Source organism: Oncorhynchus keta, unplaced genomic scaffold (genome assembly GCF_023373465.1).
Source record: "Oncorhynchus keta strain PuntledgeMale-10-30-2019 unplaced genomic scaffold, Oket_V2 Un_contig_1401_pilon_pilon, whole genome shotgun sequence".
Taxonomy (NCBI): domain Eukaryota; kingdom Metazoa; phylum Chordata; class Actinopteri; order Salmoniformes; family Salmonidae; genus Oncorhynchus; species Oncorhynchus keta.
In genome coordinates, this window is record NW_026278497.1 from 43897 (window position 1) to 58897 (window position 15001).

Below are 15001 nucleotides of genomic sequence, written 5' to 3' on the forward strand. Positions count from 1 at the left end.
GTCACATTAAAATGAAGATTATTGTTGAAATGAATTACTCAACTGGTGTAGATTTTTTTCAACACTTGCATACGAAGTTAGCTATATTTTCAGCACCAGGTGCTGTTCACCTCCTATTCATTACTTTTGCAGTTGCCACTTTACGTTTCAACACCACAAAATGGTCCTCTGCTTGCTTTATTATAGTCTCCTGTATTCTCGCCTCACGAATGAAGATAAAATGTAACTTTGTATTATTTAGGGAGGGTAACATTGTAGATACACCACAATTTGGAATACAGACTTTCCATTTGTCCTATTGAAACACACTGAAAATTCTAGTATTTAGCCTGAAGCAGCATATGATATTACAGTAGACTATAGATGTAGGCTACTCTATAGTCACATGGCTCAGAGTTAAAATGTTCGAGCAGCACATTGGTCTGAACAACTTATATCCTCTTAGAGAATGTCTCTTAATGAGAAACAATCATCAAAATGAATGAGAATATTGGATTTTGCAAGGCAAATACTATTGAGTCTGTAGACAAATTGAAATTGTGATTCCGATGTCAGTAGATCTGCGTACGGGAGGTGTCAGATGAATTAAGGCATTTTGGAGGGGCTGAATGTTGCACCATTGATAAAGCAGATCAACTGAGCTCGGGTTAGAGTCAGGAAGAAAACTACAAAACGGGCGCCATATTTGTAGTTCACACCTCTTCTGGTTTCTGTAACTATGTCAGTTGTTAGCCTATTTGTTACAGACATTATTTAAAACAATCCCATGTTATATATGAAAACGTAGCTGTGGTTCAAACGAAAGAACGATGGAGCAACAAGAATTTATTAATCAGAAAATTCTGAAAGAATCACAGCTGAGACACAGGCGATAGAAATGTAAAGGTAATTTCAGACTAGGCCGACATATGCAGCATTTACTGTGAAAGCAGTCTCTGCGAAAGCGGGACCATTTCCTTTAAATTTCAACAAATTGTTGGCCTATGTCTGCTGTATAGGAATATGTGTAGCCTGGCCTATATGATGAGTACCATTATATTCAACCCAGTCCATGTAGTGGTTCAGGTGTTCAGATAGTGAAAACTGATGTGTTTTAAGCTCTCGCCCAAAGCCTGTTGGCTTGGCATGTGGACATAAACTTTCTGATCAATCAAATATGTTCTTATTCTTCTCATTACAAGTCTCTAGTAGCACAATCAAGCTGTTTCCCCAGTTTACTAAGGAGTATATTCAACTCCAGCTAAAAGCCTACAGACCTATTTATTAAATAAAGTCCACCACTGTAAGAGTCCTCAGTTGTAGTGAGATCATTGTGTCATAAGTTAAGGGCTGTGTCATGATTGTGATTTTTAAAAAGAAATGTTCCGGTGTTTAGGAACTGTAATGGTTTGTATACGACTGCTCTTTCTGTAAAGAACTACAACTCCCTGTTTCACGTTGCATCACGTCCAGCGTCGGCAACCGGAAATGGCACCGGAATTGTAGTTCTAACCTCTTTGTTGTTTGTTTAGAATAATGATTTATTAAATGTGCTACTGTGACCACACCATGGCCTCCAGTCTCCCCTCTCCAGAAAAGTCCATTTATTTGAAATGACGAGCCTACGAGGCTTAAACTCTAAATGTGTTTCTCTGTAGGCTACATACTGAACCAATAAAGCTACAATACTTAGCTTTGACAATATCATTGACAATATTTACAAAATAATCTACTGACTTGCCTAGTTAAATTAAGGTTAAATAAAATAGATTTAATAGGTCATAGGTCAATGCAAAGACAATACTTTGGAGGAAGCAAACCTGTCTGTTCCATTAGACTCTTGGGGTTTATCAGACTCATGTCAGGTTCTCCTCACCATGACATCAATGTAATGGTTTTCCTCCTCTTCGTCTGAAGAGGAGAAGCGAGAAGGACTGGAGGACCAATATGCGGTGTGGTAAGTGTCCATGGTTGTTTATTTAAACACATAAACTGAACACTCCATACAAAAACAATAAACGTAACGTGAATAACCAAAACCGAAAACAGTACCGTGTGGTGTAAAACGCAGACACGGAAAAAATCACCCACAAACAAACAGTGAAACCCAGGCTACCTAAGTATGATTCTCAGTCAGAGACAACTAACGACACCTGCCTCTGATTGAGAACCATACAAGGCCGAACACAGAAAAACAACCTAGACACATAAAACATAGAATGCCCACCCAACTCACGTCCTGACCAACTAAAACAAACAATTAACACAATAACTAGGGTCAGAACACAATAACTAGGGCCAATACCTGAACCTATAGGGAGGGTCTGGGTGGGCATCTGTCCGTGGTGGCGGCTCTGGCGCTGGACGTGGACCCCACTCCACCATAGTCTTAGTCCGCCTCTGTGGTCTTTCTAGGAACGGCGACCCTTGCCGTCGACCCTGACCTGGGAACCCTAAACAACAGACCCACCGGACTGAGGGACACCTCTGGACTTAAGGGGTAGCTCAGGACTGAGGGGTTGCTCCGGACTGATAGGTAGCCCAGGACTGAGGGGTAACTCAGGACTGAGGGGTAGCTCCGGACTGATAGGTAGCCCAGGACTGAAGGGTAACTCAGGACTGAGGGGTAGCTCAGGACTGATAGGTAGCTCAGGACCGAGAGGTAACTCAGGACTGAGGGGTAGATCAGGACTGATAGGTAGCTCAGGCTGGTTGATGGCTCTGGCAGCTCCTGGCTGGCTGACGGCTCTGGCAGCTCCTGGCTGTCTGGCGGCTCTGGCAGCTCCTGGCTGGCTGACGGCGCTGGCAGCTCCTGGCTGACTGACGGCACTGGCAGCTCCTGGCTGGCTGATGGCTCTGCCAGCTCCTGGCTGGCGGCCGGCTCTGGCAGCTCCTGACTGGCGGGCGGCTCTGGCAGCTCCTGACTGGCGGGTGGCTATGGGAGCTCCTGACTGGCGGGCGGCTCTGGCAGCTCCTGACTGACGGGCTGCTCAGATGGCGCTGGGCAGACGGGCGGCTCAGATGGCGCTGGGCAGACAGGTGGCTCAGATGGCGCTGGGCAGACGGGCAGCTCAGGCGGCGCTGGGCAGACGGGCGGCTCAGATGGTGCTGGGCAGAGAGGCGGCTCAGATGGCGCTGGGCAGACGGGCAGCTCAGGCGGCGATGGGCAGATGGGCGGCTCAGATGGAGCTGGGCAGACGGACAGCTCAGGCTGCGCTGGGCAGACGGGAGGCTCAGATGGCCCTAGGCAGACGGGCAGCTCAGGCGGCGCTGGGCAGACGGGCAGCTCAGATGGCGCTGGGCAGACGGGCAGCTCAGGCGGCACTGGGCAGACGGGCAGCTCAGATGGCGCTGGGCAGACTGGAGACTCCGGCAGCGCTGGAGAGGAGGAAGGCTCTGGCAGCACTGAACAGAGGGGCTCTGGCGCCTCTGGACTGAGGGGCTCTGGCGGCTCTGGACAGGCGGGAGACAGTACAGGTATAACGTACTGAGCTGTTGATAACTAATAATATCTAGTACAGGTATAATATCTAGTACAGTACAGGTATAATAACTAATAATATCTACTACAGTACAGGTATAATAACTAATAATATCTACTACAGTACAGGTATAATGTACTTTGCTGTTGATAACTAATAATATCTAGTACAGTACAGGTATAATAATTAATAATATCTAGTACAGTACAGGTACTAAGCGCTATCATAACCGCCCTCGATAAAAGACAGTACTGTGCAGCCGTCTTCATCGACCTGTCCAAGGCTATCGACTCACCATATTCTTATCCTTGGTTTCTCAAATGATTGCCTCGCCTGGTTCACCAACTACTTCTCTGATAGAGATCAGTGTGTCAAATCGGAGGGTCTGCTGTCCGGACCTCTGGCAGTCTCTATGGGGGTGCCACAGGGTTCAATTCTTGGACCGACTCTCTTCTCTGTATACAACTAGCTTTAAGCACCAACTGTCAGAGCAGCTCACAGATTACTGCACCTGTACATAGCCCACCTATAATTTTGCCCAAACAACTACCTCTTTCCCTACTATATTTATTTTATTTATTTATTTTGCTCCTTTGCACCCCATTATTTTTATTTCTACTTTTGCACATTCTTCCATTGCAAATCTACTATTCCAGTGTTTTACTTGCTATATTGTATTTACTTTGCCACCATGGCCTTTTTTTGCCTTTACCTCCCTTATCTCACCTCATTTGCTCACATCGTATATAGACTTGTTTATACTGTATTATTGACTGTATGTTTGTTTTACTCCATGTGTAACTCTGTGTCGTTGTATGTGTCGAACTGCTTTGCTTTATCTTGGCCAGGTCGCAATTGTAAATGAGAACTTGTTCTCAACTTGCCTGCCTGGTTAAATAAAGGTGAAATAAAATAAAAATAAATAAAAATCCACGGTTTTTCTAATGACTGCCTTGCCTGGTTCACCAACTACTTTGCAGACAGAGTTCAGTGTGTCCAATCAGAGGGCATGTTGCCCGGTCCTCTGGCAGTCTCTATGGGGGTACCACAGGGTTCAATTCTCGGGCCGACTCTTTTCTCTGTATATATCAATGATGCTGCTCTTGCTGCGGGCGATTCCCTGATCCATCTCTACGCAGACGACACCATTCTGTATACTTCTGGCCCTTCCTTGGACACTGTGCTATCTAACCTCCAAACGAGCTTCAACGTCATACAACACTCCTTCCGTGGCCTCCAACTGCTCTTAAACACTAGTAAAACCAATTGCATGCTTTTCAACCGTCCGCTGCCTGCACCCGCACGCCCGACTAGCATCACCACCCTGGATGGTTCCGACCTAGAATATGTGGACATCTATAAGTACCTAGGTGTCTGGCTAGACTGTAAACTCTCCTTCCAGACTCATATCAAACATCTCCAATCTAAAATCAAATCTAGAGTCGGCTTTCTATTCCCCAACAAAGCCTCCTTCACCCACGCCGCCAAACTTACCCTAGTAAAACTGACTATCCTACCGATCCTCGACTTTGGCGATGTCATCTACAAAATAGCTTCCAATACTCTACTCAGCAAACTGGATGCAGTTTATCACAGTGGCATCCGTTTTGTTACTAAAGCACCTTATACCACCCACCACTGCGACCTGTATGCTCTCGTTGGCTGGCCCTCGCTACATATTCGTCGCCAGACCCACTGGCTCCAGGTCATCTACAAGTCCATGCTAGGTAAAGCTCTGCCTTATCTCAGTTCACTGGTCACGATGGCAACACCCACACTGATCATCCCTAAAGCCAACACCTCATTTGGCCGCCTTTCGTTCCAGTTCTCTGCTGCCTGTGACTGGAACGAATTGCAAAAATACCTGAAGTTGGAGACTTTTATCTCCCTCACCAACTTCAAACATCTGCTATCTGAGCAGCTAACCGATCGCTGCAGCTGTACATAGTCTATCGGTAAATAGCACACCCTACCTACCTAACCCTACCTACCTAATCCCTATACTGTTTATATTTATTTACTTTTCTGCTCTTTTGCACACCAGTATCTCTACCTGCACATGACCATCTGATCATTTATCACTCCAGTGTTAATCTGCAACATTGTAATTATTCGCCTACCTCCTCATGCCTTTTACACACAGTATATATTCTTTAAAAAAAAATCCTACTGTGTTATTGACTTGTTAATTGTTTACTCCATGTGTAACTCTGTGTTGTCTGTTCACACTGCAATGCTTTATCTTGGCCAGGTCGCAGTTGTAAATGAGAACTTGTTCTCAACTACCTGGTTAAATAAAGGTGAAATTAATTAATTAATTAAAAAGTGTGTGTGTGTGTGTCCAGCGTGTGTGTGTTTTTGTCTATCCAGTGTGTGTGTGTGTGTGTCCAGTGTGAGAGTGTGATTGTGTGTGTGTTTGAGTGTGTTTCCAATGTGTTTGTATGTGCGTGTCCAATGTGTTTGTATGTGCGTGTCCAGTGTGTGTGTATGTTTGTATGTGTCCAGGGTGTATATTCGTCCAGTGTGTGTGTGTGTGTTTCCAGTGTGTCCAGTGTGTGTGTGTGCGTATGTGTTTGTGTGTCCAGTGTATGAGTGTTCAGTGTGTGTGTGTCCAGTGTGTGTGTGTGTCCTGTTTGTGTGTCCAGTGTGTGTGTCCAGTGTGTGTGTTTGTGTGTACAGTGTGTGTGTGTACAGTGTGTATGTGTCCAGTGTGTTGTCCAGTGTGTGTGTGTCCAGTGTGTTTGCTCAGTGTGCGTGTGTTCAATGTGTGTGTGTGTGTGTGTGTGTGTGTGTACCCAGTGTGTGTGTGAGGGTCCAGTGTGTGAGTGTGATTGTGTGCATATGTGTGTCCAATGTGCTTGTGTCCAGTGTTTGTGTGTGTGTGTCCAGTGTTTATTTGTGTCCAGCGTGTTTGTCCAGTGTGGGTATCCATTGTGTGTGTATGTGTATCCAGTGTGTGTGTGTGTGTGTGTGTCCAGTGTGTGTGTGTGTGTATGTGTGTCCAGTGTATGTGTATGTGGGTGTCCAGTGTAAGTGTTTGTGTGTGTGTGTCCAGTGTGTGGGTGTCCAGTTTGTGTATATGTGTGTGTGTGTGTGTCACGTTATTATTTACAGGGACACTGAGGAGTCATTATACACACACACACAGTCCTTGGATGGGGCCACAGTGTCTCCCGACCCCTTCTGTCTCAGCCTCCAGTATTTATGCTGCAGTAGTTTATGTGTCGGGGTCTAGGGTCAGTTTGTTATATCTGGAGTACTTCTCCTGTCCTATTCGGTGTCCTGTGTGAATCTAAGTGTGCGTTCTCTAATTCTCTCTTTCTCTCTTTCTTTCTCTCTCTCGGAGGACCTGAGCCCTAGGACCATGCCCCAGGACTACCTGACATGATGACCCCTTGCTGTCCCCAGTCCACCTGGCCGTGCTGCTGCTCCAGTTTCATCTGACCTGAGCCCTAGGACCATGTCCCAGGACTACCTGACATGATGACTCCTTGCTGTCCCCAGTCCACCTGACCGTGCTGCTGCTCCAGTTTCAACTGTTCTGCCTTATTATTATTCGACCATGCTGGTCATTTATGAACATTTGAACATCTTGGCCATGTTCTGTTAACATCTCCACCTGGCACAGCCAGAAGAGGACTGGCCACCCCACATAGCCTGGTTCCTCTCTAGGTTTCTTCCTAGGTTTTGGCCTTTCTAGGGAGTTTTTCCTAGCCACCATGCTTCTACACCTGCATTGCTTGCTGTTTGGGGTTTTAGGCTGGGTTTCTGTACAGCACTTTGAGATATCAGCTGATGTACGAAGGGCTATATAAATACATTTGATTTGATTTATAAACCCAAAACCCTGGATAGAGGGGCTGAGTGAACGTGGAGGTGAATGTGATCAGGTGGGTCAGTGTGTCAGAGGAGGCTCTATAGATGGACAGATTGCCGGCTGGCCAGTCCAGATACACTCCTACTCTGTGGGACCTGGAGGGGCGGACGTCTATGGTAGTGGGATTATTATTGTGCCAGGCAGAGTAACTGATGTCAGAGCAGTAGACTCCAGGACTTGTCATTACATCCAAGACGACAGTCATTACCCCCTCCTCTACTGCTGATTCCTTCATATGTCACTCCTATAACAGCCCCACTCCCACTCCAATCTGCCTCCCAGTAACAGCGCCCAGTCAGACCCTCTCTACACAGCACCTGTCCACAGTCCTCAATTCTCTCTGGGTGATCAGGATACAGCTGCTCCTCTCTCCTACATGTCACCTTTCTGTTCTCCTCAGACAGAGAGAGGTGTCTGTGTACTGTGTTTAGGTCCAGTGTGAGATCACAGACATCTGATGGATGAAACCCGACACAATATTATAAATCATCATCATTCACATTAGAATGTTAACTCACGTTTCACTAATTCATTTAATGTAGATGTTTCTAGGTATCAAAAGGAGAAGTTAAGGTAACTTGAGACTTGAATGATAATATGTTATACTGTATATATAAAACACATTGTGTTCTCTCCACCATGTTCCACACTGTAGCGGTAAGCAGAAGAACAGACAGTCATTGAGGGATACAACTGAACTCAAAAAAAAACACACACACACACACACACACACACACACACACACACACACACACACACACACACACACACACACACACACACACACACACACACACACACACACACACACACACACACACACACACACACACACACACACAATGGACACACACACACACATACACACACACGCTGGTGACACATACACACACACACACACTGGTGACACACACACACACAGGAGACACATACGCACAAACACACTGGTGACACACATACACACTGGAGACACGCACACAGGTGACACACACACACACACACTGGTGACACACACACACACTGGTAAAACACACACACACTGGAGACACACACACACACATACACACACACACTAGTGACACACACACACTGGAGACACACACACACACAGGAGACACACACACACACAGACACTGGAGACACACACACAACACACTGGAGACACAGACACTCGAGACTGGAGACACACACACTGGAAGCACAAACACACACTGGATACACACACAAACACTGGAGACACACACACACACACACACACTGGCCACCCACACAAACACTGGAGACACACACACACACACACTGGCCACACACTGGCCACACACACACACACACACACACACACACACACACACACACACACACACACACACACACACACACACACACTGGACACACACACACACACACACACACACACACACACACACACACACACACACTGGAGACACACACATACTGGAGATACACACACTGGCCACACACACACACTGAAGATACACACACACTGAAGATACACACACACTGGAGACACACACACTGGAGATACACACACTGGAGATACACACACTGGCCACACACACACACTGGAGATACGCACACACTGGAGACACACACACACTGGAGATACACACACTGGAGATACACACACTGGCCACATACACACAGTCAGCATGTAACGTTGTCCAAGTGGTGCTCAGAATGTTTGTCTTAATTAGCCTGATAAGTCAAACATGTCTGATATGAACATTGACATAAACCCTCTACATACTTGAGTTTCTCCAGTCTGCAGTGTGGATCCTCCAGTCCAGCAGAGAGCAGTCTGACTACTGAGTCTCCTGGGTGATTGTAGCTCAGGTCCAGCTCTCTCATGTGTGAGAGATTTGACCTCAGAGCTGAGACCAGAGAAGCACAGCCTTCTTCTGTGACTAGACAGCCTGACAGCCTGCAAAGAGTCAAATCATATTAAAATCACACTGATATTCTTTGGTGGTAAAAATAGTGGCAGTATATTTTTTCAACATATTCAGATACATCAGTGTCCTGAAACCTGACATATATATTCATAAATGAATGTATCATTATTATAAATGACAAATTATCAAAGTATTGCCTGTAGATAGAAACATGTTTAGTACAAATATTTGAGTAGACTGCCCAGACCAGTTTAAAAAGCAGTATCAGTCAAAAGATAGACAGTGAAGTATCAGATTTAGATTGTATTGATTATACAGTCCACACCATATCTATTTTGACAGTGAAGCTAACATTTTAAATGTGGCACTATACTCCAACAGTTTGGAATTGAGATCAAATTTTCATATGCGGTGACAGTATATAATGTCACCTTTAATTTGAGGATATTTTAATACAAATCTGTTCCACCATTTAAAAAAGCACTTTATGTATCTTGTCCCCCTATTTGAAGCAGTCATAACTATTCTGACCAAATCAATTATAGTGTATTAAAGTAGTCAAGTTGAGGTCCCATATTATTTGACCACCAAGCCTGAGACTGCCATGATTGAGAGGACCATGAATGAATCATGAATAATAAAGAGTGAGAAAGTTACAGAGGCTACAACAAACCAGGCTAACCTCTCACCATTACCAATAATAGAGGCTACAACAAAACATGCTAACCTCTCACCATTACCAAAAACAGAGGCTACAACAAACCATGCTAACCTCTCACCATTACCAATAACAGAGGCGACAACAAAACATGCTAACCTCTCACCATTTCCAATAACAGAGGCTACAACAAAACATGCTAACCTCTCAATATTACCAATAACAGAGGGGGTATGATCTTTGTGCCTCTGTATCTTTCTCATTCATCATCATTCTCGATTCAATCATTATTATTCATAATATTAGTAGCATCCACATGAATGTAGAAGTGTTCAGAAACATCTTCTATTCTTCCTGACTATACAAGTGAAGTGACTCCAAAATGACAGGACATTATTCAACATTCAGTTTCTATTAGGAAAAACATCATCCAGAACAAAAACAAAACAAACTGCACATTAATTCAAAAAGTTAGTAGAATCGCAAGATTGATGTAATAACTGCAGGGAAGGAATATGGGACCAAATACTAAACTTATGAATATACAATATACAGTGGGGAGAACAAGTATTTGATACATTGCCGATTTTGTAGGTTTTCCTACTTACAAAGCATGTAGAGGTCTGTCATTTTTATCATAGGTACACTTCAACTGTGAGAGACGGAGTCTAAAGCAAAAATCCAGAATATCACATTGTATGATTTTTAAGTTGATCACTGAACCAATATATATATATATATATATATATATATATATAATGTTTTATTGGTTCCATATACTAAGGAAGTGATAGAAGCCTTTTTGGCTCTATAAGGGAACTTATTTTCTAAAAGAGTGTATAATAATAAACACGTTTTTCTTTTGATTATTTAATTATCTACATCATGTTATTTAAAGTTCTCCCTCTGGAGCGCAACATCATGTTGTTAAATAATAATCCTAAATTGGGCATGGCTACAAATTGGGCAGTTGAAGGCATCTAGGGTGTAATATGTGTTCAATGAATATGAACATTGTATGCAACGTTGTAGGCAACATTATTGGCAAGGGACTTGATGCCTACTATGCCAAAGATATTTAGAGTTGTTAAACGGGTGTGAAGAGTGTTGTTGAAAGGAAGTGTTGATATAACGGTTATATTGTCAAAAAGATGCATTCCATTATATTAGGCAATAATTAAGAGTAGGCAAAGTGGTCGTGTCATGTGAAAATTCTATCAAATGTCTTACATTGCAACGAGTACAGTCAGGATGCCGTGGAACCCCTGCAGTACCTCCACAGACCCCAGTTTGAGAACCCTGATTTAGCAGATGCTCTTATCCAGAGTGATTTACAGTAAGTGCTTTCATCTTAATTAAGATAGCTATGTATATATATATATATACCCATCTAAAATCTAATAGTTAAAAATCTGAGAACAGTAATATTGAAGGTACCCATAGCAACCATTTCTGATTAAAAAACAAATGTGAACATTTTGGAAATAAACTTAATAATGTTATCAAAAATTGTCATCTCACCTCTTAGCTTAGGTGTCATTTTCCCCAGAGAGATTCATTTTAGAGGCAGGGACCCCCTCCTCTCTCTCCCCAGAGAGACTCATTTTAGAAGCAGGGCCCCCCTCCTTTCTCTCCCCAGAGAGACTCATTTTAGAGCACTGACCCCTAAACAGAGATCCAAAATGTTGGTTGTGGTTAACACAGTAATTATTTAATGTCAATTGTTATCATTTATTAATTTTCTCTTATAAAACATTTACTAACAGACATAGAAACAATCAGATGATTTAATGCAATCACATGAAAATGTAGTTGTGACATTTCTTCTCCATGGTAACTGTGTAATAATAATAAGTCACTGTTTGTTAAGGTAGTTATAGACAGTACAGCAACAATAATAATAATAATAATAATAATAAGTTACTGTTTGTTAAGGTAGTTATAGACAGTACAGCAACAATAATAATAATAAGTCACTGTTTGTTAAAGTAGTTATAGACAGTACAGCAACAATAATAATAACAAGTCACTGTTTGTTAAGGTAGTTATAGACAGTACAGCAACAATAATAATAACAAGTCACTGTTTGTTAAAGTAGTTATAGACAGTGCAGCAACAATAATAATAAGTCACTGTTTGTTAAGGTAGTTATAGACGGTATAGCAACAATAATAATAATAATAATAGGTCACTGTTTCTTAATAAGGTCGTTCTAGACAGTACAGCAACAATAATAATAATAATAATAAGTCACTGTTTGTTAAGGTAGTTATAGACAGTACATCAACAATAATAATAATAAGTCACTGTTTGTTAAAGTAGTTATAGACAGTGCAGCAACAATAATAATAAGTCACTGTTTGTTAAGGTAGTTATAGACGGTATAGCAACAATAATAATAATAATAATAATAAGTCACTGTTTGTTAAAGTAGTTATAGACAGTACAGCAACAATAATAATAATAAGTCACTGTTTGTTAAGGTAGTTATAGACAGTACAGCAACAATAATAATAATAAGTCACTGTTTGTTAAGGTAGTTATAGACAGTACATCAACAATAATAATAATAAGTCACTGTTTGTTAAAGTAGTTATAGACAGTGCAGCAACAATAATAATAAGTCACTGTTTGTTAAGGTAGTTATAGACGGTATAGCAACAATAATAATAATAATAATAATAAGTCACTGTTTGTTAAAGTAGTTATAGACAGTACAGCAACAATAATAATAATAAGTCACTGTTTGTTAAGGTAGTTATAGACGGTATAGCAACAATAATAATAAGTCACTGTTTGTTAAGGTAGTTATAGACAGTACAGCAACAATAATAATAACAAGTCACTGTTTGTTAAAGTAGTTATAGACAGTGCAGCAACAATAATAATAAGTCACTGTTTGTTAAGGTAGTTATAGACAGTACAGCAACAATAATAATAACAAGTCAATAAAAGTTATAGACAGTACAGCAACAATAATAATAAGTCACTGTTTGTTAAAGTAGTTATAGACAGTACAGCAACAATAATAATAACAAGTCACTGTTTGTTAAAGTAGTTATAGACAGTGCAGCAACAATAATAATAAGTCACTGTTTGTTAAGGTAGTTATAGACAGTACAGCAACAATAATAATAACAAGTCACTGTTTGTTAAAGTAGTTATAGACAGTGCAGCAACAATAATAATAACAAGTCACTGTTTGTTAAAGTAGTTATAGACAGTGCAGCAACAATAATAATAAGTCACTGTTTGTTAAGGTAGTTATAGACGGTATAGCAATAATAATAATAATAATAACAAGTCACTGTTTGTTAAAGTAGTTATAGACAGTGCAGCAACAATAATAATAAGTCACTGTTTGTTAAGGTAGTTATAGACGGTATAGCAACAATAATAATAATAATAATAATAAGTCACTGTTTGTTAAAGTAGTTATAGACAGTACAGCAACAATAATAATAACAAGTCACTGTTTGTTAAAGTAGTTATAGACAGTACAGCAACAATAATAATAACAAGTCACTGTTTGTTAAAGTAGTTATAGACAGTACAGCAACAATAATAATAACAAGTCACTGTTTGTTAAAGTAGTTATAGACAGTGCAGCAACAATAATAACAACAAGTCACTGTTTGTTAAAGTAGTTATAGACAGTGCAGCAACAATAATAATAAGTCACTGTTTGTTAAGGTAGTTATAGACGGTATAGCAACAATAATAATAACAAGTCACTGTTTGTTAAGGTAGTTATAGACAGTACATCAACAATAATAATAATAAGTCACTGTTTGTTAAAGTAGTTATAGACAGTGCAGCAACAATAATAATAAGTCACTGTTTGTTAAGGTAGTTATAGACAGTACAGCAACAATAATAATAATAATAATAATAAGTCACTGTTTGTTAAAGTAGTTATAGACAGTACAGCAACAATAATAATAATAAGTCACTGTTTGTTAAGGTAGTTATAGACGGTATAGCAACAATAATAATAAGTCACTGTTTGTTAAGGTAGTTATAGACAGTACAGCAACAATAATAATAACAAGTCACTGTTTGTTAAAGTAGTTATAGACAGTGCAGCAACAATAATAATAAGTCACTGTTTGTTAAGGTAGTTATAGAAGTACAGCAACAATAATAATAACAAGTCACTGTTTGTAAAGGAGTTATAGACAGTACAGCAACAATAATAATAAGTCACTGTTTGTTAAAGTAGTTATAGACAGTACAGCAACAATAATAATAACAAGTCACTGTTTGTTAAAGTAGTTATAGACAGTGCAGCAACAATAATAATAAGTCACTGTTTGTTAAGGTAGTTATAGACAGTACAGCAACAATAATAATAACAAGTCACTGTTTGTTAAAGTAGTTATAGACAGTACAGCAACAATAATAATAATTAACCTGTTAGACCTATAGGGGCAGTATTTCATTTTTGGATAAAAAGACGTGCCCGTTTTTAGCGCAATATTTTGTCACGAAAAGATGCTCGACTATGCTTGGAATTGATAGTTTTGGAAAGAAGACACTCTGACGTTTCCAGAACTGCAAAGATTTTCACTGTGAGTGCCATAGAACAAAATCTACAGGCAAAACCAAGATGTTTGAGTGACCAGGAAATCAACAGGATTTCTGAAGGCACGTTTTCCATGATCTCCTTATATGGCTGTGAATGCGACAGGAATGAACGGACACTTCCTTGTTTCCCCCAGGTGTCTGCAGCATTGTGACGTATTTGTAGGCATATCATTGGAAGATTGCCCATAAGAGCCTACAATTACCAAGTGTCCCACATGGTGTCTGCGTGGAAATTGGTGCGCAAAAGTCAGGTCCCAGTATTTTTCCATCCGAATCAGAGAAGAATGCACTATTCTAGGACTGGCATTTCAATGAAGAGATATATGACAAAACACCTTGAGGATTGATTCAAACAACGTTTTCCATGTTTCAGTCGATATTATGGAGTTAATTAAAAAAGTTCGACGTTTAGGTGACTGAATTTTCGGTTAGTTTCAGTAGCCAAATGCATAGTAACAAAACGGAACGTTGTGTCCTACACAAGCATCTTTCAGGAAAAACTGGA